Here is a 12063-nt window from a genome sequence, read left to right as displayed (position 1 = left end):
TGCAAGTTTACACATTCTGATTACAAACTGTTACAGGGCTCCAAACTGTTATTCGGAACAGAGAAGTCTCTATCAGTTTTGTTTTTTTTTTTAAATATTTTATTTATTTATTTGACAGAGAGAGAGAGAAAGAGAGTGAGCACAAGCAGGGGGAGTGGCAGGCAGAGGCAGAGAGAGAAGCAGGCTCCCCACAGAGAAGGGGGAGCCCGATGTGGGACTCGATCCCAGTACTCCGGGATCATGACCTGAGCCGAAGGCAGTCGCTTAACCAACTGAGCCACATACTTTCAAGTTCACAAAAGCTGTCTTCCTTTGAAGCTGCCAAACTGACCGCCTACACACCGGCTGTAGGTTCTTTATTTGCTCCATTTTCTTTTTGCTTTATCTTAGTCTTTTCTCTCTCCCCACACCACACACCCACACAATTCTTTTTTAATAATCTGAGAGCAAAATTGCAGCCTTTGTGTCTGTTTATCCATCAATACTTGAGTGTATACATCCTCAGTACAAGAATATTTTTTTTATAATTTTTTAAAGATTTTATTTATTTGAGAGAGAGAGAGAATGAGAGATAGAGAGCACGAGAGGGAAGAGGGTCTGAGGGGAAGCAGACTCCCCGCCGAGCTGGGAGCCCGATGTGGGACTCGATCCCGGGACTCCAGGATCATGACCTGAGCTGAAGGCAGTTGCTTAACCAACTGAGCCACCCAGGCGCCCAGTACAAGAATATTTTTTGACATAACCAGAGGGCAATGAACAAAATCAGAAAATTTGACATGAATATAGTACTATTATGTAATCTACTGTTTGTATTCAAATTTTAACTATCTCAATAATGTCCTTTATAATTTTTCCTTCTGGTCCAGGACCTCAAATAGGATCATGCCCTGCATTCAGTCCTCCCAAATCAATCTGTGACAGTTTCTCTGTCATCATAATGAAAGAATTAAAAGTCTTTCATGACTGACATCTTTGAAGAAGATAGGCCAGAGATTTTGTAGAATGGCCCTCAATTTGGGTCTCCCTTCTGTTTCCCCATGATTAGATTCAGATTGTGTATTTTTGGCAAATATACCACAGAAGTGATATTAGGTCCTGCTCAGTGATATCTGGAGGCACATGATGTGAATTTGTCCCGTTACTGGTAATGTTAACTTTGATCACTTGGTGAAGGCGGTATCTGTCAAACTTCCTCACTGCAAAATTACAAGTTATGTCTTTCCAGTTAACTAGTATTTGTGGGGAGATATATAAACATACTGTCTCGTTAAATTTTCACTCCTTAATTTTCTAATTATTTCATTCGTATCCTATGTGTTAGTTGGTATTGTACTTTGAGAAAGAGTTTTCTCTTCTCCTGTTTACTTATTTATGTCAGTTTTGACTCATGGGTTTTTATGCTGTTTAATGGGTTTTAAGCCATTACTGTATCATTTATTTTGATACTAAAATGGTCCCCAGTGGGAGCCGTTTCAATCTGCAAAGCTCTCCTTTTTATATGTTACCATCATTCTTTGAGTACTTCTTTAATTTCTGGTCCAGCCATTTCAGGCTCCTTTTGTACTTTTCCTGCCCGAGTCATGGAATTAGCCTTTTCTCCAAGGAGCACAGGTTCCTGTTAGTGTTGAGAATGGTATTTAGAGAGTAAGATCCAGACGTTAGGTGTGCTAATTGCTACAGACGTGCTCTAACTTTTAGGCTCTGTCATTGTAGAGGGCAAGGAAACACTCATGTATACACTCATATCCTCATATGTGAATATTTATTTCTATATTTGTCTGTATTTTAAAACATCAAGAATGAGAAACTTGCAGCAGTACGCTGGAACCAGGTTGAACCAGCTCACAAGGGCTGATTACTAAAGAATTGTAATTTTGTGAGCTGATATTAGCTTGAAATCAGCCATCAGAGTATTTATACCATAGCAATCGGCTAATGCTACAGATCAAGTTTGTGCACCACTGGAAATCTGCCTTCCATTATCCTCAATTTTTTGTTTGGAATACTTAGGTTACATGGCAAAGGGAATTAAGATTGTTAATTGGCTGGACACCTTGATCTTAGTTCAACTCATATTGGACTTTAACCTACAGAACTATAAGATAACCAATGTTTTCTTTAACCCACCACGTTTGTGGTAATTTGTTACAGCAGCAATGGAAAATGAATATTCATAGCATATACGTTTCTTCTGTCAGGGAGTTTCCTCTCAGCGTAATGTCAGTGAGATTCATCCCCCTTGTTGAGTCCATAATCTGTTTCATATTATTGCAGAGTAGTGTTGTATTACGAAATCTCAAAATCAGTTTTGCCATTCTCATATTGACGAACGTCTGTTTATTTCCAGTTATTAGAATACTATGATAAAGCTGCTATGAACAGGTTTGTTTTTGTTGTTGTTGTTTGCCTCAAAATGTGACATTTATTCAAAGAAAAAGAAAAGAAAAAAAAAGACAAAATGTCCATCCCTTGGCTCCCTTCCCTCCCCACTACTGCTCCTCTTCTGTCCCCCGAGGACTGGACCTTGGCTAGGGCGAGGTAGCAGGATAGTTCCTCTCAGATGAGGTCAGCAACATTGAGGGGCACCTCCTCAGTGGAAGTGTTGAGGAAGGTTTCGATGTTTCAGAGAGTCCTCTTGGCCTCTTCTGTCACCCTGTTAAGAGCCACACCCTTACAGCCAAATCATCCACAAGGACCAATTCTATGGAGGTAGCTTTCCCTGTCGGTCGGAAGGTCCTAGTTGCTGACTACAGACATCTGCCGCACATCAGCACTTCTGGCCACCAGGTCAGTGGTAATCAATACTCTGCTAGAACCAGAGCAAAACTCTCTCATGATTACATTTCATGCCTTGTGGTCCACATCTCCATGCATGGCAGACCCAGTGAAGTCTCCAGTGCGCATCTTCTCAGTGAGCCAACCAACTTTCCCATGTTGACTATGACTACCTGCGTGATGCTCAGGGTATCATATAAGTCACACGGTGTGTCCAGCTTCCACTCCTCTCACATTGATGTAGAACTGGTGGATACCCTCCAGGGTCAACTCCTCCTTCTTGACCAGAATCCCAGTGGGGTCCCTCATGAACTTCTTGGTCACCTCAAGCACATCAGAAGGCACTGCAGCTGACAGCAAAACCCCCTGGGTGTTGTTGTTGAGCTTTTGAAGTACGTCCTTGAATCCATGGCTTAACATTTCATCAGCTTCATCGAGTACAAATATTTTGATGTATTTTAGAGATAGCTATTTTCAGTTAATCAAACACATGACCTGGGGTACCCACGATGATATGGGGAGCTTCCATCTGCAGCTTCTGCACCTCAGCATGCACGTTGGTCCCACCAATGCAGGTGTGGCAGGGGGCACCCTTGCAATGTCCTAATGTCACGATTACTTTCTGCCTCTGCTGAGCCAACTCTAGTGGGTGTCAGGACCAAGTCTTGCATAGCCTTTAGATCCAGTTCAGTCTGCTGCATAATCCATACAGTGAAAGTGACTGTTTTCCCAGTCCTAGACTGGGCTTGAGCAATCACAAAATAACCCTTGATACAAGGAAGAATGGCTTGCTGCTGGATGGCAGAAGGCTTCTTAAAACTATTTCTGTAGATGTTACAAAGAAGGGATGCAGAGAGGTTCATGTCACCAAAGCTGTAAAAAATCTCATTTTAGTTATTCTCGATGACACCTTTGGGTGTCACCAGGGCCATTGTCTCTGGATTGGAAATCCTGACTCACAGATATGATCCTTAGAAACTAGACTATGAGCAGTTTTCTATACTCTTTTTTTTAAGGGAGGATATACGAACATCCATTCAAGAGAATGGTTACAAATACTGAGTTTTGCTTGGTTCTTAAACCAGACAATATCAGCAAGGCCACATCTTCATCCCTAGAATAGTCAATGCGCAGATGTCCCTGAAAAAAAGCTCAGCCACCAGCATCCCAGTATTGCACAAAGCCTGTCTGCTAGCAAAAATCCAACAAGGTCAGGTTAAAGAAGCTAGAACAATGCACTATATAATTAAAACTTTAAAATAAATTAATAATTCTGTTGAGAGTGGAACCAGAACAGAAAATCAAAAAGCCAGTAGCAGCACCACCAAAAGTAAAAGGGGGTAAATCAAAATGTATCCATTCATTCATTTTAGGAAGAAAATAATTGAGCATCCATTCAGGGCTGACAACATTGTGCCAGCCTGGGTTATAAAGACTCTGCTGACAACCTAGTAGGGACATGGACAGGTAAGTAAACAGTATCTGTCCATAACTTATCTTTTAAGTTCTATGATCATGCTCTTCACTAGGTGTCATGGAAGCAGAGAAACGCTTAAGTCCTGGGTATGGACCCAGGAAGGTGTACAGGAGACTGGAGTGTCCTCGTTAATGAGAACAGGAAGTTCAAAGCCCACAGGCAGGAACTTGTGGGCACAGTTGAGGAACAACAAGAACCTGATGAGTAGTCAAGGACAGCAGATCTCTGCTCCCTCAGGGATATGTTCTAAAGACACCAGAGAGGGGAGCCTGGGTGGCTCAGTCATTAAGCAGCTGCCTTTGGCTCAGGTCATGGTCCCAGGGTCCTGGGATCGAGCCCCGCATTGGGCTCCCTGCTCGGCGGGAAGCCTGCTTCTCCCTCTCCCACTCCCCCTGCTTGTGTTCCCTCTCTCCCTGTCGCTCTCTCTGTCAAATAAATAAATAAAATCTTTAAAAAAAATAAAGATACCAGAGATAGGGAACCCTTGAAACATTACCATGTTTGTGGAGAGAAACTCCCAATAGGGACCAATGAACAAGGTGCTCTAAAAGAAATATAAACATCATACTGAACTTCTTTCAATTCCTCAAAATCCCCTCCCCACCTTTTTTGTTAAAGTAGCTAGGACTAACCTCTACCTGGAATACTCTCTCCTTTTCCCATCCCCCCTCCTAAATTTTCTATTAGCATGGCTAGTGATCCTTTAGATTGCAGCTACAATCACTTCCTCTTTGGGGCACCTGGGTGGCTAGGTCATTAAGTGTCTGCCTTCGGCTCAGGTCATGATCCTAGAGTCCTGGGATCGAGCCCTGCATCGGGCTCCCAGCTCAGCAGGAAGCCTGCTTCTCCTTCTCCCACTCCCCCTGCTTGTGTTCCCTCTCTTGCTGTCTCTCTGTCAAATAAATAAATTAAAATTAAAATTAAACATTAAACATTAAAAAAATAAATAAAATAAAATCACTTCCTCTTATAAGTCTCCCCTGACCCCCACTCTCTCCCTTACCCCCAAACTTTGGAAGATACTTCTGCTTTGTACAGCTACAGCATCCTCAGACTTTCCCTAGCATAGCTCTAGATTTTGTTGTCATTGTTTATATAGTTGTCTGCCTTCCCTGATAGACAATGCAGTGGTAGCCTCTGGAGTATTATCACCATTCACAGCAGTGGAATCTGAAGTACATTGTAGAGCAATATCTCAATTCCTCATCTATAAAACAGGCATAACCAGGATGTACCTTAGAGAGTTGTTGTGAGCACTGAATGAGTTCATACAAACCAGGTGCTCAGAACAAGTAGACCCTCACAGAGGTTCTCATACTAGCTCCTGACTCTTCTCATCATCTGCCATTTTGGCAAATGGCAGCTCCAGTCTTCTGACTGCTTGAGCCAAAAACCTTTGGAGGCATCTTTAACCGCCTTTCTTTCTCTTTCTCTTACTCTCATTCAACCCATTAGCAAATTCTGCCTGTCAGCTCTCCTCTCAAATGATCCAGAGTGCAGCACCTTCTTACCACTTCCTCTATGACCACCCTGGTCTAGGCCGCCATCTCTCTCACCTGGATTTTTTTTTTTTAAGATTTTATTTATTTATTTGTCAGAGAGAGAGACAAGCACACAAGCAGGGGGAGCAGCAGTCAGAGGGAGAAGCAGGCTCCCTGTTGAGCAAGGAGCCCGATGGCAGGACTCCATCTCAGGACCCTTGGATCAAGACCTGAGCCGAAGGCAGACACTTAACTGACTGAGCCACCCAGGCATCCCCCTTTCACCTGGATTATTGAAATAGCATCCTTACTCGTCTTCCTGCTTCCACCCCTGCCCCCTCACTCAGCTTTCCATAGTCATCCCTTTGAAACCTAGGTCAGAGTGGGATACTTCTCTGCCCAGACCCTTTCAGTGGTTCTTGTCTCACTCAGAGTGAAAGCCAAAGGTCTTACGATGGCCTACAAGCCTCATGACTTGCCTCTGGCTACTTCTCATTCCAGGCACATAGGACTCCTTGCTGTTTTTGTTTTTGTTTTTTTTAAAGATTTTATTTATTTATTTGATGGAGAGATAGAGAGAGAGCACAAGTAGGCAGAGCGGCAGGGAAAGGGAGAGGGAGAAGCAGGCTCTCTGCCGAGCAGGGAGCCGGACATGGGGCTCAATCCCAGGACCCCAGGATCATGACCTGAGCTGAAGTCAGCCGCTTAACGGACTGAGCCACCCAGGTGCCCCTCCTTGCTGTTCTTGAACACCTCATACACACTTCTGCCTCAGGACCTTTGTGCTTGCTGTACCTCTTCCAGATAGCATAGTTGCTCCCTCACTCCTTTCTGCTCAGACCGCAAGACCTCTGTGGATTACCCTGTATAAAACTGTCTCCCCTTCTCTCTATACCCCGAACTCTCCAACTCTTTTTCCTGTTTTATTTGTATTCATAGTAGTTATTGCCATGTGGAATATATACATCTACCTACATGCATACCTGTATATAGGTATCTGCATTCATATACATGTACATGTCTGTCTGCCTTTCCCCACCTGAATATAAACTCTGTAAGGCAGGCATCTGTTTATTTTGTTTACTGCTATATTCCCAGAGCATGAAACAGCATGGCGTTTAGTAAGTGCTCAATAAATATTTGTAAATAAATTAATGACTACTGTTATTTGGTACACAGTAGTAGGTCCACCGTAACTACTTACTGCATGAATGAACAAATGAACATTCCAGAGTTTCCCAGGAAAGGCATTGATAATGGGGGGGGGCTCAGGTGAAAGAAACAGGGACATGTATCCACAAACATCTGCTGCATGGGCTGCATGTTTTCGGAATCATGGTTTCTTTTAATTATTGTTTAAAATGAGTGTTTTATATGGTTTGTGTGACCACTTATAAGTTTCTAAACCTCAGTGATCATCAGAATTATCCACAGAGATTCGTATTCAATCGGTCTTATTTAATTGGGAATTTAAGTAAGTTTGACCAAGAATTTAACCCTGAGTTTCCTTATATGAAAAATGGGATTATAATACCATCCACATAGGGTGTAAAGGATAAAATAAAAACATTGTCTGTGGGGTGTCTCACACATAGTATTAGGTACCCTTTGCTTCTGCCCATTTTTTCTAAAGTTTAGAGGTTAAGTGCTTACATGCAAGGCATGTTCCTTGCTCTCTAAAAATTTAGGTTTGATTTCATCTTCGGTCCAGATCTCTGCTTTGAGTTCCAGATTTATTTTGCAAATATATACTCGGTATCTTCACTTGGATGTCTCACAGAACTCAACATACTTAAAGGAACTCAGACTTGTCTCTTTGAGACCTTTCCCTCCAGGCTCCCCATCTCAGGGAATGGGATGAGCTCATGCTAGAAACCTGAGAGTCATTTTTGGACACTTTTCTTTCCCTCACCTTTCACATGCAGCCAATGATCAGGTGCTTACAAATCTAATTCTGATCGATTTCCTTGATCCATCATCTTCTACTCTCCATTGCCTGCAGACTGGTCTTCACACACCCTCCGCTGTTCCGTTCTTGTTCAGTCTCCGCACTGCAGCCAGAAATGTCGTTTACAAATACGAACTGGATCGTGTGCTGATGGATCCTCTCCAAATCTTCAGTGGCTTCCTTTTGTCTTTAGGATTAAATCCAAAGTTTTCAATATGGCCCTCAAGTCCTGTACCCATGTCTCCTTCAGTACTAGCTGCCTCATTCTAGCCACAGGTGGAGCCCCTTCCTACCCAAGAGCCTTCAAACCTGCAGTTTCCACAGCAACAAGTGCACGCCCCACCGCACCCCCTTCCCTTTGTTGTCAGACCTACTCTTCCTTATTCTTCAAGGCTCAGATTAAATGTCACTTCCTCAAAGAGATCTTTTTTACCCCTAGAGCGAACAGACGGGTTCCTTTGTTAAACACTCTCATAACTCCCGGGCTTTCTTCTAGCAATCATCACAGCAGTGATTAGTACAGATCTTCAATTCTAAGCCACTTGCTTCACATTTAAGTTGCCAGCTATCAGGCAGAAGAGGAAGTAATGTGATCACTGTTGCCTGTACACATTAGGATCTAATTTTTCAGAAAGGGTTGTCTCTTGACCCAATTCTACCCTGAGCTATTTTCAGAGTTGAAATTTAATTTGAATTTGGATTCCAACTTAAAAGTTTAAAATATCTAAAAAAAAAAAATACACACTATCTTGTGGCATACAGAGTGAGAGCACCCCGTAAATAGGGTTGCCCACCACACACCAACTAATGAAATTTAGGGCAGCTGAAACTACAGGCTCCGAATCAATCAGAAAAAAATGGTGGTAGATTTTCAAAACTGGGAGAGGGTGGTTTCTCCGATTCAGACTTTGTGCAGAGGTCTTGAAAGACTGCAACGACCCAGGGGAGGAACACTTATCTGGTTGGAATTTTACTTCTGGCAAACTTTTAAGAACAGCTATTTACCTTCAAGTGATATGGGATTCAGAACAGTAAGAACAAAACCCTCTTGGAAATACAGTCAGAACCGTTTTTCCATATTCTTTGCAATTATCCTTTCATTCTTAATGGTGTTTAGGTTGTGAAGAACACCTGCATTCACCATTATAAAAAGCATTACTGAAGATGGTCAAGACTGATACATAAACCTTCACCCAGAAGGTTAAGGTCAAAACTCAATCTGATTGCAAAGCACAAAAACAAACAAGAAAAAACTGGATAAATGTATGCTCTGGTGTCCTTTAGCACCTGAAAAGCTGCTACTAAATCACTGCTGCGACGGAGTTGGTGGAAGCTCTCCTCTGAGGAATAGAGTGCCACTAGCTGTGTAATTTTTAAAATGACTGTCCTCCGGAATAAGTGCCTGAGGACAGACACCTTTGTTTTGGTCACTGGACTATCCCGCAGGCATAGGTCATTACCTGAGTCATACCAAAGGTGCTCAATAGTTAGAGCTCTCGGTTTTACGGGGCAAACTTGGGTCACTTTTACCTAGATTGTGGCGAACTTGAAAAGTCTTCGCATCGCAGCCATCTCTCCATTGCGCGCATGCACTTTGCTTCTACACCTCTCTCCCCGCCTGGGAAGGTGCTGGGAGCGGCCCTCAATCCCATCCCCTTACTGGTCCACCCCCTTCTCTCTCCGACCAGCTAGGCACGGCTCCTTCAGCGCTGCTCTGCGCAAGGGCAGGCACAGAGTTACACACGCCTTGGTTTTCATTCCAGTCTGCGAGAAGGAAACACGAATCCAGCCACCAGGAGGCCCCTGGTCTGAGCACAGAAATCATGAGTCATAGATTTGGGGGTTCGGACCTAGGAGCAGCTGGCGATGTGGATGGGCGTGGGTCTGCGGGGATGGAGGGGGCTGCCGAAAGGCCACAGCCCCTCCTCCCGGGTACGGTTCCCTGAAGACTCCCGCCGTGCTACTCTTCCATCCCCCCGCCCCCGGCCCGCGGCTTTCAGGGTGCGGCCGGGGGTCGGGGAGGGGCGGCGCTCGCGCTCCAGGTCGCCGCCCCCGCGGCCACATCACCAGGGGCCCGCTTCCCCTCCGGCGGCGGCGCGGCTGCGCGTGCGCGGGACGGCCAAGCGGGGGCGGGGAGCAGCGGGCCGCGGGCACCGGCTCCCGGGCTGTCAGCGCGCGGCCGCGAGGGCGCGAGGAGGCGCGCGAGCAGGAAGGAGCCGTGGTCTGGGGGCAGCCGTCGCCGCCGTCGCCGCCGCGGTGGGACTAGGTGAACGCTCCTTCCATTCCCCGCCCCTGGTGCTTAGGTCGCGTCTGAAGACGCGGGGTCCCCTCTCCTCACATCGGCCGGCGCGGCCGCGCTCCGGGGCAGGTGATAATGGAGGGGAAGTCTGGGCTTTGGCCGTGGCGCGGGGTTCGGGCGCATCCCAGGTACTGGAGGGAGGTAGGGCGGGCCCGGACTGGGACCCTGCTGCCTGGGCGCGGGAGGGCCGGGGCTGTGGGGAGCGGCGGCGCGCCCCTCCCGAGCCGCCGTGCCCCCCTCCCCCCCCTCCCGGGCCCCAGCGCCTGCCCCACCTCGGGCGGGACAGCAGGCTGGCCCTGGACGCCGGCCGCGGAGCCGGGCAGCTGCGGGTTGTCGGCCCCGGGCCCGGAACGCTGGGCCCTGCAGCCCTGGGGAGGTGGGGGGGGGGGTGGCTGAGTGACGGGTGGAAGGTGAGCTCGGATGGAGACGCCGCCAGGCGGGCTCGGGCACACCCCAGCTCCATCGCTTCAGGGCTCGGCAGTTGCTCCGTGTCACCGCCTCTTTCATTCTTTTCTTTATGTAAGTGAAATGTATCTCAATTAAAAAAAAATAAAACCCAAACGTCCATCTACTTTAAGAGATTACGTTTTCGTATGTAATTACGTATATTACCTTTACAAGTCTATTACACATATGTGTCATTTTTCTGTAAATGAACACTTGTTTTTTAATTGAGATACACTGCACATACCATAAAATTCATCCTTTTAAAGTGTGGCTTTTACTATAGTCACAAAGTTTTGCAACTGTCACCACTATCCTGAACATTTTCATCACCTCAAAATGAAACCTTGTACCCATTAGCAGTTATTTCTCATTTCTCCCTTATCCCACCCTCTGGCAAACGCTAATCTTCTTTCTCTATGGATTTGCCTAGTCTGGAAATGTCATATAAAAGGAATCCTACAATATATGGCTTTTGGTGTCTGGCTTCTTTCACATAGCAAAATGTTTTCAAGGTTCATCCATGTTGTAGGGTATATCAGTACTTTATTCTTTTTTTATGGCTGGATAATATTCCATTGTATTGGTGTTCCATAATATCACATATTGTTTATCTGTTCATCACTTGATGGGTATTCAGGATGTTTCCACTTTTTGGCCCTTGTGAATATGCTGCCATGAACATTTGTTGCAAGTCTTATGTGGGCATATGCTTTCATTTCTCTTGCGCATCTGTGTCTTTAACGTTTTGTGAAACTGCCAAACTTTTGCATAGTAGCAGCATCCTTTTACATTCCCGCCAAACACTGTATGAGGGTTCGGGTTTCTCCACATATTCACCAACACTTGTGATTATCTCTTGGCTAGTTTTGTTAGAGCCGTTCTAGTGGGTGTGAAGTGGTATTGATTTGCATTTACCTAAGGACTAATCATGTTGAGCATCTTTTCATGTGCTTATTGGCTATTTGTATAGCTTCTTTGGAGAAAAGTCTATTCAAATAATTTGCACATATTTTGTTTGGATTATTTGTCTTTTTTCCCCTTACATGTTGGGTATTTTTTTATTGTTGTATTATGTTGTTCATTTATGGAAAAAAAATTAGGTTTGGGGGCTGTTACTGACTAAAAAAGGCAACCAACCTGATAGCAAGCAACATAATGCTTCTACTTGGGGAAAACTGAGTAAGGGCCTTTGATGTTTTTCAGAATACCCTACCTGTCAATTCTAGGGCATCTTAGTCCTGTTTCCCTTTCTTACATCTTGAGAAAAGCCACAAAAGGTATGCCATGACCAGATTCAAGAGAGACCACACACAGTTGGTGTTTCCATATATTCATTGCTTGGTTTGAAAAAAGTCCCAGTTACCATTTTAATTACAAATAATTTATTTTGATGGCTGGCTAAACAAACTACTAAAAAATGGCAAACACCAATTATTCAATTAAAATTTCATTTGCTTAACTTCTCAGGCAAAGTGGAAGATCTTGTTTTCCTAAGTTTTTGCAGTCTTTTATTACACTTAGACTCATCTGTGGGTGGCAAGTTAATATTTTTTTTTAAACATTTTATTTATTTATTTGAGAGAAAGAATGAGAGAGCACATGAGAGGGGGGAGGGTCAGAAGGAGAAGCAGACTCC

At 44.7% G+C, this 12063-nt stretch overlaps 1 protein-coding gene and 1 pseudogene across 3 annotated transcripts in view; one reads left to right on the top strand and one right to left on the bottom strand.

Moving 5' to 3' along the window:
- Positions 1–2556: 2556 nt before the first annotated feature.
- On the bottom strand, positions 2557–9261 carry LOC114222967 (eukaryotic initiation factor 4A-I pseudogene; annotated as a pseudogene).
- Positions 9262–9826: 565 nt separating this feature from the next.
- The window catches only part of SLC41A2 (solute carrier family 41 member 2), a 112272-nt gene continuing 110035 nt past the window's right edge, over positions 9827–12063 (top strand). For 2 of the 3 annotated variants that reach the window (XM_088025310.1, XM_028121688.2), the window contains exon 1: positions 9827–9947. The gene's annotated coding sequence lies outside the window, so the exon portion shown is untranslated. The other variant, XM_028121689.2, reaches the window with a different exon arrangement.

This window comes from Eumetopias jubatus, unplaced genomic scaffold (assembly GCF_037043125.1).
Source record: "Eumetopias jubatus isolate StellerSeaLion01/CBP00866 unplaced genomic scaffold, mEumJub1_p1.0 scaffold_8, whole genome shotgun sequence".
Lineage (NCBI taxonomy): Eukaryota > Metazoa > Chordata > Mammalia > Carnivora > Otariidae > Eumetopias > Eumetopias jubatus.
The sequence above is the reverse complement of the archived record's forward strand: the minus strand, read 5'-3'. Positions and strand labels throughout refer to the sequence as shown.